This window comes from Narcine bancroftii, chromosome 1, assembly GCF_036971445.1.
Source record: "Narcine bancroftii isolate sNarBan1 chromosome 1, sNarBan1.hap1, whole genome shotgun sequence".
Lineage (NCBI taxonomy): Eukaryota > Metazoa > Chordata > Chondrichthyes > Torpediniformes > Narcinidae > Narcine > Narcine bancroftii.
This window is the reverse complement of record NC_091469.1, coordinates 412,964,589-412,983,324: the sequence shown is the minus strand read 5'-3', so window position 1 is coordinate 412,983,324 and position 18,736 is coordinate 412,964,589. Positions and strand designations below refer to the sequence as shown.

At 40.5% G+C, this 18,736-nt stretch overlaps 1 long non-coding RNA gene across 5 annotated transcripts in view; it reads left to right on the top strand.

Moving 5' to 3' along the window:
• LOC138751549 (uncharacterized) overlaps window positions 1-18,736 on the top strand; it is a 155,769-nt gene that overhangs the window by 38,896 nt on the left and 98,137 nt on the right. Inside the window, exon 3 of one of the 5 annotated variants that reach the window (XR_011350040.1) lies at window positions 8,015-8,116. The exons of the other annotated variants lie outside the window; for them this stretch is intronic. This is a non-coding gene — a long non-coding RNA (uncharacterized lncRNA). The remainder of the gene's footprint in view (window positions 1-8,014; window positions 8,117-18,736) is intronic. 5 annotated transcript variants of the gene reach the window in all.

Here is an 18,736-nt window from a genome sequence, read left to right as displayed (position 1 = left end):
CTGTGTATAGGACAGCAATTTCTGGTCTTTGGGTGGACGTAACCTGACACTACTGTGCAATGTCTCCACCGGAACCCCTCGCCCATTCGTCCCGGCTGCATGGAGGCACCAGATTTTCCATGCCATACTCAACCTGGTGCATCCAGCAATATGAGCCACAGTCAAGATGACGGCTAGCAGGTTTGTCTGGCCTGGCCTCCATGCAAGATATCTGCTGACCATGGTTGACCATAGTGGCCTGAGGCAGTCCCGCTGGTTGATACCACCACAGAAAACTGCGCCAGGGCACTCATCCACACATGGGTGTCCAGATTCGGGGTCCCAGAGCACCTAACCTCAGATAGGGGGGCACATTTTACTTCTGGACTCTGGGTAGTGCTGGCCAACTTCCTGGGACACAGCTCCACCACACCACGGCGTATCACCCTCAGGCCAATGTGTTGGTGAAGTGGTTACACTGGCACCTGAAGGCAGTCTTGATGGCCCGGCTCAAGGGTCCCAACTAGGTGGATGAACTGCCTTGGGTCCTGCTGGGGATTCACACCATGCCGAAAGAAGACTTCAATGCCTTGGCGGCGGAGGTGGTCTATGATACATTCTTAATCATTCCATGGGAGTTACTGGCCCCCGACAAACACCCAGAAGACCCTGTGGCCACCCTTGAGAACTTACAGCGAAAACTGGGATCCCTGGTCCTGCAACAACTCCCACCACACGGCCAGCCCAAACATAACATCCCCAGGGACTTAAAGACTTGTCAGTATGTGCTTGTGCGAAGGGGTGCACACCGACTGCCTTTATAACAACCCTAAGGGGGCCCTATAAAGTAATCAGGGACAATGGCTCCACTTTCGACTTTGACATCAGCGGTAAGGAGGAGACCTTTACCGTCGACCGCCTGAAGCCAGCATATCTGGACTGTAACCAGCTGGTCTCCACTCTCCCTCTGCGAAACAGGGGCAGAGTGCCCAAGTCAATGGACAAAGACCCGATCGCTGGTTCGGGGGGAGGATTGTGTAGAGGCCTGTGCACAGAGACAAGGACCAGCCCATAAAATGGCCGATGAACATGGCGACCATACAGACCTTTGGGTAACACCTGCCATTGTCCCAGGTGACCTCCCGCACATTGGGAAGATGGTGAACTGTGGCGGGAACTCCAACCAATCCCAGGCCGATGCTCCAATGATGTGGTGTCCTAACATCAATGCCTGGGCCCTGTGTAAACATGACGGACAGTGCAATAAAACAGTCTCCACTTCAGGGCTTTGGTGTGTGCATGTCATTCTTTTCCATGCCCTTGTAGCGTGAACGCTACACCTGCGGGGAATTTTATTTTAGGTTTAATTTTGTGTTTGAGGATTACCATGGGTCTTAACTTCACCCTGTCGATAACACCACGATAAACCTGGTCCTTTCATGGCCTGTAACTTCTGGTTTGCACAGTTTTAGCACCATTCTATTCCATTGTTCTATTGCCTACTGTGTCGAAATTCATGGTGGTTTTGTCCATGTTTCCAATACTTTCCAATGCAAATTGGTGTTTCTGCCGGTTACCTGTAATAAACTGGTGAAAACTTACAACAGCATGATCAGGATCTTTTGGTAGTTTCTGAGCAATTTTTGTTTTTTGTCGTAATTTCAGATTTTTTCTGTTCATGAAATGGTTGCGTACTGTAGCTTCAGAATGATTACTGAGTTCTGTGTGCGACTTTGCCCACTGCAATGCAAATGTTCTTATTTTATATCGAGTGACTATGTAGCAATCTTGCCTCTGTTCATGTACCTGTTCTGCAACGTGATTTTCCAACTCTGGCCAACAAGTGATTCCTCTTTTCTTCGAAGATTGTCCTTTTGGTATTTTTCTTAAAGTCTCTTCTTTTTTCTTCCAATCTCTTCTCAACTTCTCATATATCTCATATTTTCATGCAGCAGCAGTTATTGGTTTTCTTGGCCATTTCTATCACTTTTACTTTAAAACTCGCTTCATTCTTTAATTGTTTTGATGGAGCCTCCATTAATACAATTACCTCCAGCCAATGACCAGCAGATCAATCATTGCAATTTTTAGGGGTCGACTTACATGCCGACAAGCATTCAACATCTCAGGCAACGTGATTTTTGGGGATAAGCATATGCCTAATATATGATAAAATCTTTAAAATGAGGTGAAAAAGGGGGGGAAGGGTTGACTTATACACCAAAATATACGGGTAAGTAAATATTAAATTTGTGTGTGCCTTGTTAATCTTTGTTTCTTCAAATTCTTAGGTAGAATAATTCCTTTTTCTTTATAGCTGTCAAAGTGTCATGTCTCTTTTCCTAGAGTGGAGCTCTCGTTTCTCATGATTTATTAATCTGCCTCCTTTGGCAGAATATCCATTCTGAGGACAACGTCCCACACGAGTAGAACAAGCTGCAGGCTAAACAACTGTGACAGGATGAGAAACAACTTGTGCATCAGTGATAGAATAACAGAACCCATACCTAGTTTTTGAAATGAAAGGATTGCAGAAGCCAGTTGTTTCTCATACACTCGCCAGCAGCAGATTTCATGAAGACAGAATAAAATTCATCTTTGTTCCATCTTTTGTTTCACCTTTGCCTGGAATTGAAAGCATCCCAAGGAAAAATCATTTGACACACCTTCCAGTTTAGTCATCAACAAGGGAATATTTTGAGTTTCCATAGCTCGCAAGTTACATAATAAATCCCAACAATATCCTACCTGAAATAGTGAAGTTGCCTGAAAATCTCAATGTCATGTAATCCAGCACATAAAACAGGAGAAAATTATTGTAAACATCTTTTGGGACAGAGTCAATGTAAGTTAGTCATATCTATGCTTGGAATGTTTTAAGTCATAAAGTTGATTATGTACAATAAGTGCTACATGTTTAAGGGATCACATATTAAAGTTTTCCAATTTTTAATTAAACCATTTGATACCACAATATATACAAAGATTCAGAAACTAGACTGCAGAACTCAAGCAACAAAATTTCTTTTGAACCACACCAGAAAATACCAGCATGAGTTGCAGCTGAATTTTTAAATGTACTATAGCAACACACAGGCTTTTTTATGTTTTCAGGAACATTCTCAATCAGTAGTTTTCACTGTAGCCAACTTTTGACTTAACAAATACAAAAGCAGTGCTGTATTACAGGATCCAGTTGAATTTGAATAAGTGAGAGTTTATTGGCATATGCATAATCACAATGTAAAGATGTACTGATATTGTAAACCTATTTACTCAATCTATCCATATCATGTTGTGAAGTTCAAACATCTTCATTGCAAAATGCTGCTCCACCTATTTTCATTTCATTGCAACCCTGTATGTTGTACCCTCTTACAATTCATATTAATATACCATATATTTTGGAATAAAAGTCGAGTCGTGAAACACTAAAAAATTTCTCAAAAAGGAGGGTCGACTTATATGCTGGATATACTTTTGAGACCTTAAATTCACCGAAAAAAACCCCAGATTGACATCAATTTGGTGTGTAAGTCGATGCTGGAAGTACCTCCCCACCACCAACGCCGCTGCTCTCTAACCCCTCCCCTTCGCTGGACACCACCATAACCTCTCCTACCTGGGACACTGAGGTCACCATTGCCACTCATGCCTGGCAGGCCAAGGTTCCTGCTCCCACCAGGAGCACAATGTTGGCACTCCAGCTCCCTGGCCATCACCGTCGCTGTCTGGAAGGCCAAGGTTTTTTTTTTAATCACTTACTTAATTTACAGCTTTGTTACTTGCAATTGGGGTGTTTTAAATTTTTTTGGATTGTTTCAGGGAGGCCTAGACAGCCTGAAAAATGGGAATTGGCTTATACACCAGTCAACATATGCCAAAATATACAGTAGGTTGAAATAATTGAAGGCAAAGATCTGATCCTTGGGCCATTAGACGTGTCACATCATTTACTGTAACCCTGAACGTGACCAATTCATTCAGATTATTTCAGATTTCTTGTCAGAGTACATATATGACATCACATACAACTCTTGTTTTGTTCCAGCAGGCGAGGCAGAATTACTACTTATTGATAGTGCAAAAAATGTACACAGTGTATACATGTAAACAAACTGACTGTGCAATACAGAGAGAATAAAAAATGAACTCTAATGAGTTCCTGATTGAGTTTGGAGGGTAGCAACTCTTCCTGAACTTGGTGGTGTGAGTATTGTGGCAATGAGAAAAGAACATGGTGTGGATCCTTGATGATTGCTGCTACTCTCTGATGGCAGCATTCCCTGTAAATGTTATTGATATTGGGGAGAGTTTTGTCTGTGATGTCCTGGATTGTGTCCACTACCTTTTGGAGGGCTTAATGCTCAGGAGTATTGATGCAGCAGGTCAGCACACTTTTCACCACATTGTAGAAATTTGCCAGGGTTTCTGGTGCCATATCAAACCTCTGCAAACTCCTAAGGAAGTGGAGGTGCTGACGTGCTTTCTTCATGATGCCATTAGTGTGCTGGGTCCAGGAAAGATCCTCCGAGATAATGACTCCTAAGAAGTTAAACTTGCTCACACTCCCCACCTCTGATTCCCCCAATGATCACTGATTGTCTACCTCTGCCTTTCATTTCCTGAAGCCAACAATCAGCTTCTTAATTTTGGTGATATTGAGTGCAAGGTTGTTGTTGGTGCACCATTCAGCCAAGTTCTCAATCTCCCTCCTGTACGCTGACTCATCACCTTTCTTTATACAACCCACTATCATTGGGAAATTTTAGATGGTGTTATTGTCATTCTGAACCACACAGTTGTAGGTGTAAAGTGAGTAGAGCAGGGGGCTAGGAATGCAGTCCTGTAGTGCTCTGGTACTGATGGAGATGGTGGAGGAGATGTTCTTACAAATCCTCACTGATTGTGGTCTGGAGGTGATGAAATCAAAGATCCAATTACACAGTGAGGAGTTTTGTTCCAGGTCTTGGAGTTTGCTGATCAGTTTTGATAAGATGATAGTGTTCAGTGCCGTACTGTAGTTGATAAAGAGTATCCTGATGAATGCACCTTTACTCTCCAGGTTTTCCAGGGCTATGTGTAGAGCCAGTGAGATTGCATCCACTGTAGACCTTTTGCTATGAAATGCAAACTGGAACATATCCATGTTGCCACTCAGACAGGAGCTGATATGCTTCAACATCAGCTTTTCAATAGGCTGGTTTCTCCATTCTTCTTGGGCACCAGTATGATTGATGCCTTTTTGATGCAGGTGGGTACCGTGCCCTACCTGAATGAGATATTGAAAATATCCATTAATACATTGGTAAGTTGGTCAGCACAGATTTTTAATACTTGGCCAGATACTACATCCATGCTGGATGCTTTCCTCGGATTCATTCTCCTGAAGGCAGCACACATCCTCAGAAATGAACAGGATGGGATCATCAGAGGATTTGCGGGTGCAGAGGGGTGGTTTTTCCCTGTTACTGTGGTCAAAACAGGCATAGAAGGCATTGAGTTCCTCTAGGAATGAGGCTTTGCTGTCTGCTGCTCCCCCCGATTTTAGTTTTGTAGCAGGTTATGGTATTTAGGCCCTCCACAGTTAATGGGTGTCCTTTGTTGTTTCTATTTTCATGTGGAATCTCCACTTCACCCAGAGAATAGCTTTCTGCAGGTCATACCTGCTCCTTCTATATTGATTTGGATCTCCGGACTTGCTGTGACCTGGCGCTCAGCTGGTTCCAGGGATTTCATTGTTCATTCAGGGCTTCTGGTTGGGGAAAACACTGAACAATTTGGTGGGGACACACTCATTCCACAGCTGTTTTGATAAAGTCTGTGACAGCCCTGGTATAATCGTTCAGATTCTCAGCCTCTTCTTTTAGGCTGTCTCTGTATGAAGGCAGAAAGGTCATTCAACTTGTCAAAGTGCCATCTTGGAAAAGAACAGTAGTCCTTCCTTATCTTGCGGTAGCAGTGATCAAGTGTGCTGATACCTCTGCAACAGCAGGTTACATGCTAATGGTAGTTGGACAGGGTTTTATTGATACAGGCCTGGTTAAAGTCGCCGACTAAGATTTGTAGTGCATTGGCCGTTTCGTGATTTTTTTTCTCTTATTTGTCTTCTCTTTGATAACCAATCTTCAGTGTATGTTAATACAGTTCTTCCAATATCTTGAGCTCTTTCTTTGTACACTGTCCTTTTGTGTGGCACTTTAAATTTTTAAAATTTACACATGGAGCATGTAACAGACCCTTTCATCCCACGAGCCTATACTGCAGAATTACTTCCGATTGACCTACAACCCCTGATTCGTTTTGAACAGAAAGAGGAAACCGGAGCCTCGGGGAAAACCCACACAGACACGAGAGCACATGCAAACTCCTTACAGACAGCATTGGATTTGAATCCTGGTCCTGATCGGTGCTTTAACGGCGTTGTGTTAATCATTATACTAACTGTTCCACCCTACTTCACTGATCACGCTGCCCAATTATGCTATACATGCCATCACGCTAAGCTAACCATGCCACCCCTATGCCATGGGTGCTCTGTTGTTAGTAAGTGATTAGTTAGGTGCTATGTGAGTAGAAAAATAAGGTTGAGAACCACTGCTATATTACCATATGAGTTTCTCCATGACTTTTGTGTTCTACACTAGACATTAGCATCTGCAGTTTTCAGCTTTACCTCCATTAGACCTAGAGTTTCCTGCATTTTATCTCTCCTATTCCTCAAGCTAGGGAAAAATATTTGATTTTTTTTTTCAACCTTCTCATTCTTTCAAGAACTCATTAGTTTTGAAATACTGCAACAAATGGCTAAACTATTTCTGCAATCATGTTTTTTAAAACATTTGGATACAGGTGACATGATCCTGGCAGTTTATCTACCTTTATTCCTATTTTGGCAATGCCTTGTGTTTGGAAAGCTTACAAGTTGTTCCACTGTATTTGAAACTACCTATTTATTATCGTTGGGATATGCATGACTGTCCTACATTTTGTTTCTGGCACATCAGGGATACTTACTAAATTTACAATGCATTTCACTCTGATTTCTTAGTCAAGTTGTCTTGTGATGTATTTTTAACATTTCTCCATCATCTGTTCACAACATAAGGAACATCACACATTTTGATGGCTTGAAGATGGCTTATGCTAATTAGAGCAAAACAAGGTTGTGGGACTTTTAGATTGGTAGAATATCCTACCACTCTAATAATAAGTTAAGACTAGATGCCTATTTATGATCATTCTCCAATTCTCAGGCCAAGTTAAATATAAAAGACAAGTAATCATTGCAGCGACACTATAAGCTTAATTCCTTAGTGATTGTTACAATTTTTTCATATCAGGGCATCCCATTATGGGATTTTGTTTCAGAATGAAGTGTGTCTGGCTGTATCTTCAATATAATTCTCTGCAGTCACAGTGCAAAACATCAGAAGTACAGGGAGAGAACTCCAATTTAGTTGTGAGCACTTGACACGAGTAACTATAAGCCACCAGTCACGCTCAGCTCTGCAAATTCAGTTCCATTAATGTCAGGATATTTGAACCTGTTGAGGTGAGTATAACTAGCACCAATACTTCTGAATGCTATTGGTGTTCATAGCCAAATACACTTTTTCTTTCTTTATATTGTCATATATTATGGTACAGAGATGAATTGATGATTTCTTTCAAATGGATCAGTAAATATGGTCTTAAAATATGAACTATCTTCAGTGTCAATGCAAATTTTGAATGCTTCCAATCAGTATCAAAGATTCTATGATGTTATTAGAAGTGGAACGGATTCTCTTAGTTTTCTTTCCAACAACAGCTCACCAACCAAAATTATCAATAGCTGTTAAATAGGACCATACTTAATTCAGTTTGGCTGAATTTATGAAGATATGTTTTGAAGATGTGTAAAATGCTTTGACACTTGCTGGTGATGAGGAATTGATTTATCTGCAATTCTTAAAGACACTAAGTGTTTCATTTGACAGCAGTATGTCACAACAAATTTGAACAATGCAAGCTGTTATTCTTTTATCTTTAGATGAAAGTTTTCAAGAATAATACTTGCAGAATCTATCAATCATGTTTGATGCCTTAGAAGCAAATCTGCATGGAATCAGATCACGCTAAAAAGTGCAGCAAGGTACTACACATGATGTGCATCAAAGATTGCAGCTTAAAAGTCTCATATTGCTTGATGTGTTTCAAGGAGGTCCTGAGGTGGCACAAAATTATCTCTGTGGATGGACTTTTGGAATTTTAGTTTCTTCTTCATCTTGGACACCAACACTGAAAATGTTGGAACACTAAGTCCAACTGCCATGGTTATCATTAGGATTCAAAGCACATTTGAAAGTTTCTATGGTCACCCAGATGTATATTGAAAGATACTTGTTGTATACGATCAGCATAATCACATCCTTCCTATAATGTGGCAACCAGAATTGTATACGATTTCTATCTTGATTCATAGAATTAAATACCTTTGTCAATTTAGGAACCATAACATTCTTCTTTACACGCTCATTGAATTTGATGGGCTGGGAAAATTATATTCTCTACCTGTCCAATAGCTGCTTTAGCTCTCTGGGAGAATTAATTCTCCTTCCTTTTCATTAAGTTCGCAGAGCATTCAGCTGAGAATATAACCTGTAATCCATTAAAAGTAAGATTTCACTCTGATTTCTGCAGCAATCTTGTTGGAAGTATATATTGTTGGTACTAATTTGTGTTCCCAGATTTTATCAAAGAGGGTAAGAAGTTTCTTTCTAACCCTTTAGCTATGAGCTTGTGGAACTCAACAGGGATACCATCTGAACCAATGCCCTTTTCTCCTGCATATTGGATATTAACAATGTCAGCAGGCTGGTCATTCTTTGAGGACATTTTATTTGGTTAAAGTAAAACGCTAGATGTTCAAGTTATTAAATAAATAAATAGTGTGTAATAGTAACAGAGAAATTAATAGATATCAATTGAATTAATCTGCAAAATCTGATTGATTACTTCCTCTCAGAATACTGAAAGAAAAATGTCAGGAACTTGTAACATAAAAAATAGAAGCAGGGGCAGGTCATAAGATCATTTTAGCCTGATCAAGATTAATCATCCACCATTAGTCCAATGACCTGTACATTCAAAGGATACTTGGATAGATACATGGAGAAGAAAGGTTGAGAAGGAAATTGGCTAAATGCAGACAAATGGGATGAGCCTGGAAAGGCAAATTGGTCAGTATGAATGTGTTCGGCAGAAGGACCTGTTTCAAGCTGCATAACTCCAACCCCCACATCCCTTGATTCTCTTAACACACCTACATTTCTATAATCTTTCATGTTAAATAATTCTGAAAGCTTACACTCTCTGTGGAATAAAATTTCTCCTCATTTGATTCCCAGATGGCCTTATTCCCAAGTTATGGTTCATAGTCCTAAGCTCTTCAGTCAAGGAAAACATTCTCACTGTATCTTGCCTGTCAAGTCCAGGGATTTTCTAAATTTCAATGAAATCTCATATCTTCATAAATTCAAGAGAGCACAGCCCACTCTACTCCATCCCTCTTCTTAGGGCAAATGTACCATTCCCAGAACCAGTCCATTAAATCTTCACAAGGTTCATTCTTTTCCAAGTGCCCCTTTCCTCAGGTAAGGATACCAAAATCTGATCTAGTTTCCTATCATAAGCAAATTTAGAAATGTGACATTTTTCCCCCTTGGCAATCTCTAAGACCAGACATAGGAGTGCAATTAGGCATTCAGCCCATCGAGTCTGATTCACTATTCAAATCATGGCTGATACATTCTTCCTTTCAATGTCATTTTCCTTTCTTCTTGACACAATTTTTGTCACCCTTATTGTTCAAGAACTTGTCAATTTTGTCAAACTTGGCTTCCACAGGCGTCTGTGGCAACAAATTTCAGATTCATCATACTCTGACTGAAGAAATTTCTCCTCATTTCTGTTCTAAAGGGGCATCCTTTCTGACTCTGTGTCTGGCGGTCCTAGATTCACTCACTACTGGAAATAACTTCTCCATGTACACTCTATCTTGGCCTTTCATTATTCAGTATGTTTCAGAGAGATTCTCCCATCCTTCTAAAGTCCAAAAAACCTTTCAGCTGTTTATGAAGTTTGTAAATAGCTGGGACCCAAGCACTAACTCCTGTGGTTCCCTACACACCCCAACCCACCAACCATAGAATTCATTTCTTTTGCCATTCTTTGCTTTCTGTACAAAGGCCAATTATCAAGCTATGTCAGTACATTATCCTATTTCATGTGCTCTAACCTTACACCTAAATTCCTGTGGTGGGAGTTTCTCAAAAGCTTTCTAGAAGCCCAATCACACCACATACACTGGTCCCCCCCCCCCCCCCCACCACCACTGCCAATCTATTCTGCAGGTCACATCCTTAACTTTTACAGGTTTGTCAAACATGAATTTCTTTTCATAAATTCAGCCCCATTGTACTTTTCATGCATTTTTTATTGAATCCTTCATTTTTGATTCCAGCATTTTCCCAACCACTGATAGATTGGTAATTCCCTGTTTTCCCTCTCCCTCCTTTCTTGAATAGTGAAGTTGCTTTTTCTACCCTCCAATCCACTGTAACAATTTCAATTCAAACAGCTGCAGAATACTGGAAAACCAACCAAAGCACCCACAATCTCTGTAGATTCCTCATTCAAAACTCCAAGATTTAGATCATTAGCTCCTAGGGATTTACCAGCCTTCAAGCTCACCACATCCTCGAGCATTATTATTTTAGTGATACTTTGATCCTGTTCCTCATTCTCATTATCATCAGACCTTTGATTCTCTGATATTTCTGGTAGTTCTTGTGGTTTTTTTTCATAAAAGCAGAAGCAAATTAATTGTTTGATTTCTCTGCCATTTTTTTTTTATCCCCTTGTAAATTCTGCTGAATCTGACTATAAGCAATTCAGATTTTCCCTTGCTGGTCTTTTCCTTTAAACATATCCAAAAAAAGCTTTTACAGTTTGTTTTATGTTTCTTGATATTCCATCGTGTCTTTCTTTATCCTCTGTAAAGTTCCAAATTGCTCCCAATAGATAGGCCTATAGCTTTATATGCCTATTCTTTTGATTTAATAACATTTTAATTTCTCTTTTTTGGTTCTGTGAAATGTTAATTTTTTTTTGTAATGTGTACATTATTACTTTCAATGGTAACCATCACCTGCATTTTAATGTGTTCTCCCAATCAACCACACCTAATGCGCCTTTCTCAGCTTCAAAGTTTTTAAATGTTTTGATTTGACATTAGTTTTGCATGGAAATGTATTGCAATGTAATATTCTACCAAATTATGTCCATTCTCTCAAAGACCCTTTGATAAGACAAGACCAATAATATTTCAGATTTAGATTACTTGTCAGAGTACATACATGACATCACATTCAACTCTGAGATTCTTTTCCTGCGAGCAAGACAGATTACCACTTATTGGTAGTGCAAAAGAAAAAAAGACTGCACAATGTACACATGTAAATAAACAAGAACTGGAAACTGATAACAAATGTAAACAAACTATGCAACACAGAGAGAATAATCAAATCAATAAAATGCACAAGAGTCCTTAAATGAATCTCTGATTAAGATGTTGTTGAGGAGTCTGATGGTGGAGGGGTAGCAGCTGTTCCTGAACCTGGTGGAACAAATTTTGTGGTACCTATACCTTTCCTGATGGCACCATCTAGAACAGAGCATGTGCTGGTTGGTGTGGATCCTTGATGCTGCTCTCCAATGTTAGCGGTCCCTGTAGATGTTCTTGATAGAGGGGAGGGTTCTGCCTGTGATGTCCTGGGCTGTGTCCACTATGTTTTGGAGGGCTTTACGCTCAGGGGTATTGGCGTCCCCATACCAGACTGTGGTGCAGCCAATCAGTACACTTCCCACCACTGTAGAATCTGTAGAAATTTGCCAGAGTTTCTGGTGTCATTCCAAACTTCTACATACTCCTGAAAATCTAGAGACACTGACGTGCTTTCTTTATAATGCCATTAATGTCCATTAAAGATCCTCCAAGATAGTGACTCCCAAAAACTTCAATTTGCTCACCCTCTCCACCTCTGATCTCCCAATGATCACTGGATTGTCTACCTTTGGCTTTTCCTTCCCGAAGTCAACAATCAGCTTCTTAGTTTTGGTAACATTGAGTGCAAGATTCAGCCAAGTTTTCAATCTCCTTTCATCACCTTTCTTTATACAACCCTCTTCCGTGGTATCATTGGCAAATTTGTAGATGGGGTTATTGTACACAATAACCACACAGTCATAGGTGTAAAGTGAGCAGAACAGTGAGCTAACCATGCAGCCCTGTGGTGCTCCAGTACTGATGGAGATTGTGGAGGAGATGTTCCTACAAATCCTCACTAATTGTGGTCTGGAGGTGAGGAAATCCAGGATCTAATTACACAATGGGATGTTGAGTCCCAAGTCTTGGAGTTTGCTGATCAGTTTTGAGGGGCTGATGGTGTTAAATGCCGAACTGTAATCAATAAAGAGCATCCTGATGAATGCATCTTTGCTGTCCAGCTTTTCCAGGGCTTTGGATACAGCCAGTGAGATGGCATCTGTTGTAGACCTGTTTCAATGATAGGCAAACTGGAACATATCCAAGTCACCACTCAGTCAGGAGCTGATATCAACACCAGCCTTTCAAAATACTTCATCACTGTGAATGTAAGAGCTTCTGGTCGATACATTTTAAGGCAGGTTGCTACACTCTTCTTGGGCACCGCAATGATTGACACCTATTTGAAACATGAAGGTACCACAACCTGCTGGAATGAGATATTTTCAATATCTGTGAATACATTGGTAAGTTGGTCACCACAGATTTTTAATACTCAACCAGATACTCCATATGTGGCTTTCCTTGGATTCACTCCTTCTAAAAGCAACATGCACATCATCCTCAGATACGTCAATCATTGCATAAATTGAGATCCACATTTACATTAATCCTTGCTAGTTCCTTAACATATTGATCTGGAAAGGCCTCTTAAATTCATCTTACTCCTTATTACAACATCTTTTAATTATTCCCTCATATGTTTAGGTTGAAGTCTCATATAATTACTATATTACCCGAGTTACAAACATCTGCAAATACTTTGTATGTAGAGATTTGCATGCTTTATTTCCATTTAAAAAATGTATGTTTTTTTAGCGCAGAACCTTCCAACATTACAATTTTTCAAACTTTCAGTATGTCCAGTTGTAAATGCTGACAATGCCAGTGTGAGTAACTGTAAATAGACCAAACTTCATTTTATGGGAATTACTTAAACAATGCAAGCAATAATTCAGAAACTGGAAAGAAATAATGATGTGGTTTTCAACTACTAAGGTCAGAAATGCTGGCAATTGTTTGAATTGTCCTTGAGTTTTGTCAATTTAAGTACTTTTCAAGTTTTATCCACTAAGTAAGAATTAATTAACTGAAAAAATATATAAATGATTATTAAAAAATCAGGTAAGCATTGATTTGGACAGACTAGTTACTGATCAAATCTAAATACATGGTTCAACTACAAATAGAAAATTTGGAACTTTACAAAAGGCCTATTAACTACAAGTTGCTCATTAGGAATCAAGAGTAGTAAATTTGAGGAATAATTTTATTCACAAGGGATGCTAGGGAACCAAGAAATATCTGAAAAATCTGACCACTTGCAGCCTTCAACAATCTGCTTCCTGTATTAAATGAAACAAATGAAGGATGATTGACCAACCTCTTGGGAGGAGGAATTGAGACATGACAGTCATCATCTTAAGGCTGGCAAATCTTAAGGCTGGAATTAGGACCTCACTAATACGATTGACAAACTGTCCTATCAGCAGTTTACTGATTTCTACTGTTAGAATTTCCAGCAGTTTTCCTTAATTGCAAACATAGTGAAATATGTTGTTAAAGTTGTCCTGAGGTAGAGAACTGTTGACTACATGCATAAAAAACAAACAACTGGAGGAACTCAGCAATGAGCAGCTTTGATGGGGGGGGTGGTGGGGGGTGGAAGGAATTGTCAACAATTTGGGTTGAGACCGAGCATCAAGACTGAGAATGGAGAGTGGAAGTGAAGCAGGGTCTCAAAATGAAACATTGACGCCCCTTCAGCCCCCAACATATACTGCAAATTCCAGCACCTGCAATCCCTTTATGATGTTTGTGGTGAAACTACTTTGTTTTAAGGAATAAACTGGTTTGCAACCAGCAGACATTGGGAAGTGCCTAAATGACCATGGCTGTTCTTTCCAAATACATCCTAACCTCCCCTCCCCCTCCATTCCTCCTAGGCACTCCATTCATTCTTTCCTATTATACTTCTCTCCTTTCAGCCTATCATGAATCCCCCATTCTCTCCCTCTAGCCAGTCACTAGCCTCCCCCTCCCCACCCGCTTTTAAAAATGTCTTAACATTGCTTTCTTTCGACATCTTGTCGAAATGTCGACCTGAAACGTTGACTTACTGTTTCTACTAGATGCTCCCTGGCCTGCGTGTTCTTCCAGCATTTATACATTTTCAATCCATTTTCACATGTTGTCCTCTTGGAGAAGCAGTTCCTCCTCACCTCTGTCCTAAATTTACTACCCTGAATCTTGAGGCTATATCCCCTAGTTCTGGTCTCCCTAACAGTGGAAACAATGTACTTACCTCAATCTTATCTATGCGTTTCTCTCATTCTTCTAAATTCCAGTGGGTACAGTACCAGATGACTCAATCTCTCCTCACAGGCCAACCCCTTCATCCACCTGGTGAACCTCTTCTGCACTGCCTCCTCTCATCTTCCAAGAGTCCAATCTTCACTTTAGCCACCCTTTTTCACTTATATAATTATAAAATCTTATAATGTCCATTTTTATATTTTGTGCTAATCTTTTCTCAAAGTCTACTTTTCCTTTCCTTATTGCTTGTTTCGTAGTTCTTTGTTGCTTCTTAAAGATTTTTCAATATTCTGGTTTCTCACTGCTCTTGGTAATTTGAATGCATGAGCTTTTAATTTGCTGCCTTCCTTGATTTCCGTAGTTATCCATGGCTGGCTGCCCTCATCCTTACTGTCCTTGCTTTTAACTGGAATATATTTCTGTTGAGCACCATGAAAAATCTCTGAAAGTCCTCCACTGTTCCTTAACTGTCCTTTCATATGACCTGCATTCCCAGTCCACCTTAACGAACTCCTCCCTCATACCCCTGCAGTTTCCATTGTTTAGACATGCACACTTGTTTTAGAGTGAACTATAGTACCTTCCATTTGTATAATAAACTCATTCATACTCTTTCCAAGAGAATCCCTCACTAATTTTACCTGTCTCATTGCAAAGGACCAGATAGCATGTTCCCTTGTAGATTCAGTGACATGCTATTCAAAAAAGCCATCACATATGCATTCTGATATCCTCCTCAAGTTTGCCTCAACCAGCCCGATTCACCCAATCTATATGCATCTAAAGTCCTTCACGATAACTGCTGTTTCCATCCTTAAATGCCTCTGATATTTCTTGGTTTATTTCCTGTGCCACTGCAATGTTATTATTGGGTGGCCTATAGCCAACTCTCACTGGTGATATTTTTCCCTTTACTATTCCTAATCTCAATCCAAATGGACTCAACATTTTGCTCCTGAGATCTTACATCATCACTCGCTATTGCCCTGATCTCATCCTTAACTAAGAGCATTACCCCACCTCCCTTACCTTCCTGTCTGTTCTTCCTTAATACCTGATACCATTGGATATTTAATTCCTAATCCTCTCCACCTTGCAACCAAATTTCTAAAATGGCCACTAAATCATACTCCTTTGTACTGATTTGTGCCACAAGTTCACTTAACTTGTTTCAAATACTATGGTCATTCAGATTAACTGTCCTTATATCCATTGTGCCTTTAAAATCCGGTAATCTTTGCCTCTCTTATATTTGACTTTTGTCCCCTTCCTCTTATTTATTTTTTCTTTTTTTAAACTTTTCCTTTTACTTTTTTACACTCTTCTCTTTAATTTGATCCACCCCTCTCCAATCTGTTGAACCCCACCCACTACTATATCCAGCTGGCCAAGATCCCTCTTCAAGCTTTGAAAGCATTTCTCACTGCCCACTACACCTCCTATCTTTGTGTCATCTGCAAATTTGCTGATCCAGTTCACAGATTATCATCTAGATCAGTGGTTCCCAACCTTTTACTTTCCACTCACATATCTCTTTAAGTATTCCCTATGCCATAAGTGTTCTGTGATTAGTAAGGGATTGCTTAAGGTGGTATGTGGGTGAAAAGAAAAAGTTTGAAAACCACTGTTTTAATCATTCCGAATTGATTTGTTATGTCACAGTTTCATAACTCCAAAGGAAATGGGCCAATTACAATTTTTCTCAAGCAAAATATTTCAGTAATAATTGGGTCTAGAGCAATGATTCTCAACCTTCCCTTCCTACTCACATACCACCTTAAGCAATCACTTACTAATCACAGAACACTTATGGCATAGGGAATACTTAAAGTGGTATGTGAGTGGAAAGAAAAATGTTGGGAACCACTGATCTAGATCATTGATAAAGATGACAAACAACAGTGGACCCAGTACTGATCCTGAGGGCTCACCATTAGTCACAGGTCTCCAGTCAGAGAGAGACAAATATCCTCCCATAAAGCCAATGCCGAATCCAATTTTCACCATGAACACCAAGCAACTGAACCTTCCTGACTAACCTTCCATGCAGGACCTAGACAACACCAAAAGCATTTCCTCATCAACCTTTTTGGTAGCCTCTTTCCAAAACTCCATAAGATTTGTTAAACATGACTAACCATGCACAAAGCCATGTTGACTATCCCTAATCAGTATCTGTCTATCTTGTAGAACATCAATATCATATCTTCTACTGATGACAGGCTCACCGGCCTATAATTTCCCAGGTTATTTTTAGAGCCTTTTTTAAACAATGGAACAATGAGCTACCCTCCAATTCTACGGCACCTCACTCATTGTTAAATATATCTGGTAGGGCCCCTGTAATTTCTGTTCTAGCCCCTTTCAAGGTCCAAGGGAAGAGTTGTCAGGCTCTGAGGATTTATCCACCTTACCCACTTAGCAACTGGTGTGTTGTGAGCTGTACTTTGTGTCAGGAGAGTTTAAAAGGGAATCAGAGCAGTGATTGGTGGGTGTCTGTGCCACAGATAGAGCCAGTAGCAAATAAAAAGAAATGCAGCTCAATCAGAGTGGCCAGTGTGTGAGTGACACAGTGTTAGAGTGAAAAGTTAGAGGCTTTGGGTCAAGAGCCTTCGGCGAGTGGAGGATGAGGAGGTAAGATCTTTTCATAGTAGCTCAGAGTAGGTAGGAGAAATAGAAACTAGGGCATTTGAATGCTCCAATTGCACGATGTGGGAAATTTGGGACAGCACGTGTTCCTGATAATTAACCTGGAAGAGGTGCATCCAGCTGGAGTTCTTTATAGACTGTGTGAGGGAACTGGAGCTGGATGAACTTTGGATCATTCGAGAGGCAAAGCGCATGATAGACAGAAGCTAAAAGGAGACAGTTATGTCTATGAGGTAAGAAGCAGATAACTATTAGGAGAGGGAAAGAGAATAGGTAATCAGGGCAGAACACCCCAATGGCTGTTCCTCTCAGCACATTAGCATTCATAAATCAAAGCACTGAGAGTTTGGATACTGGTGGATGCAGGGGTGGGGGGGGGGGTGGTGGTGTGTTTGTGGGATGACCTATATGGGCAAAGCGGCAGCCAGACCATTAGCACTGGTTAGCTCTGAGTCTCAGAAGGGAAGGGTGACTTCAGGCAGAGCAATAGTCGCAAGAGACTCGATAGTTCAGGGAACACGAGAGACTCTGCAGCCGCAAAAGAGATTCCAGGACAGTGTGTTGCCTTCAGAGTACTGGGTCTAGGATGTCTCTGAGCTGTTGCAGAATATTCTTGTAGGGGAGGGTGATCACCCAGAGTTCGTGGTACATATTGGTACCAATGACATAGGCAGAAGTGGGGTAGAGGTCCAACAAAGTAATTTGAGGGAGTTAGGAAAGAGGTTGAAAAGCAGGACCTCCAAAGTAGTAATCTCTGGATTACTCCCATTGCCAGGAGCTACAAAAGGTTAGAACAGGAAGATAGTGCAGACAAATGAGTGGCCAGGAACATGCAACCTTTTCTGGGGAAGGGGTATCCTGTATAAGTGGGATGAGTTGGACTTAAATTGGAGGGGAACCAATATCCTGGTGGGAAGATTTGCTAAAGGTTGGTGGGAGGGGTGGGGAGGAATTAAACTCGATTCACAGAGGGTAGAAACTGAAGTGAAGAGGCAGACAAAGAGGTGGTTGGTGCACAAGAACAGACAACTGGTAGGGAATTTGAGTGAAAGGAAAGGCAGGGCAAAATTACAGCCATTGGGATAGTTGCAAAGCAGGAAGGAAACAGAGTCAAACAATGTGACAAATATAGGGCTATTTAAATGTGCGCAACATAAAAAATAAAGTAGATGACCTTGTAGTTCACATACAGATTGACAGGTATAATGTGGTGGCCATCACAGAGTCATGGCTAAAGGGTGCATGTCATTGTGAACTGAATATCCAAGGATACACAGTGTATCAAAAGGATAGTCAGGTAAGCAGAGGGGGTGAGGTGGGTCTGTTGGTAAGGAATAATATTAAATTATTAGAAAGAGGTGCCATAGGATCAGAAGGTACGGAATCATTGTGGGTAGAGTTAAGAAATGGCAAGGGTTAAAA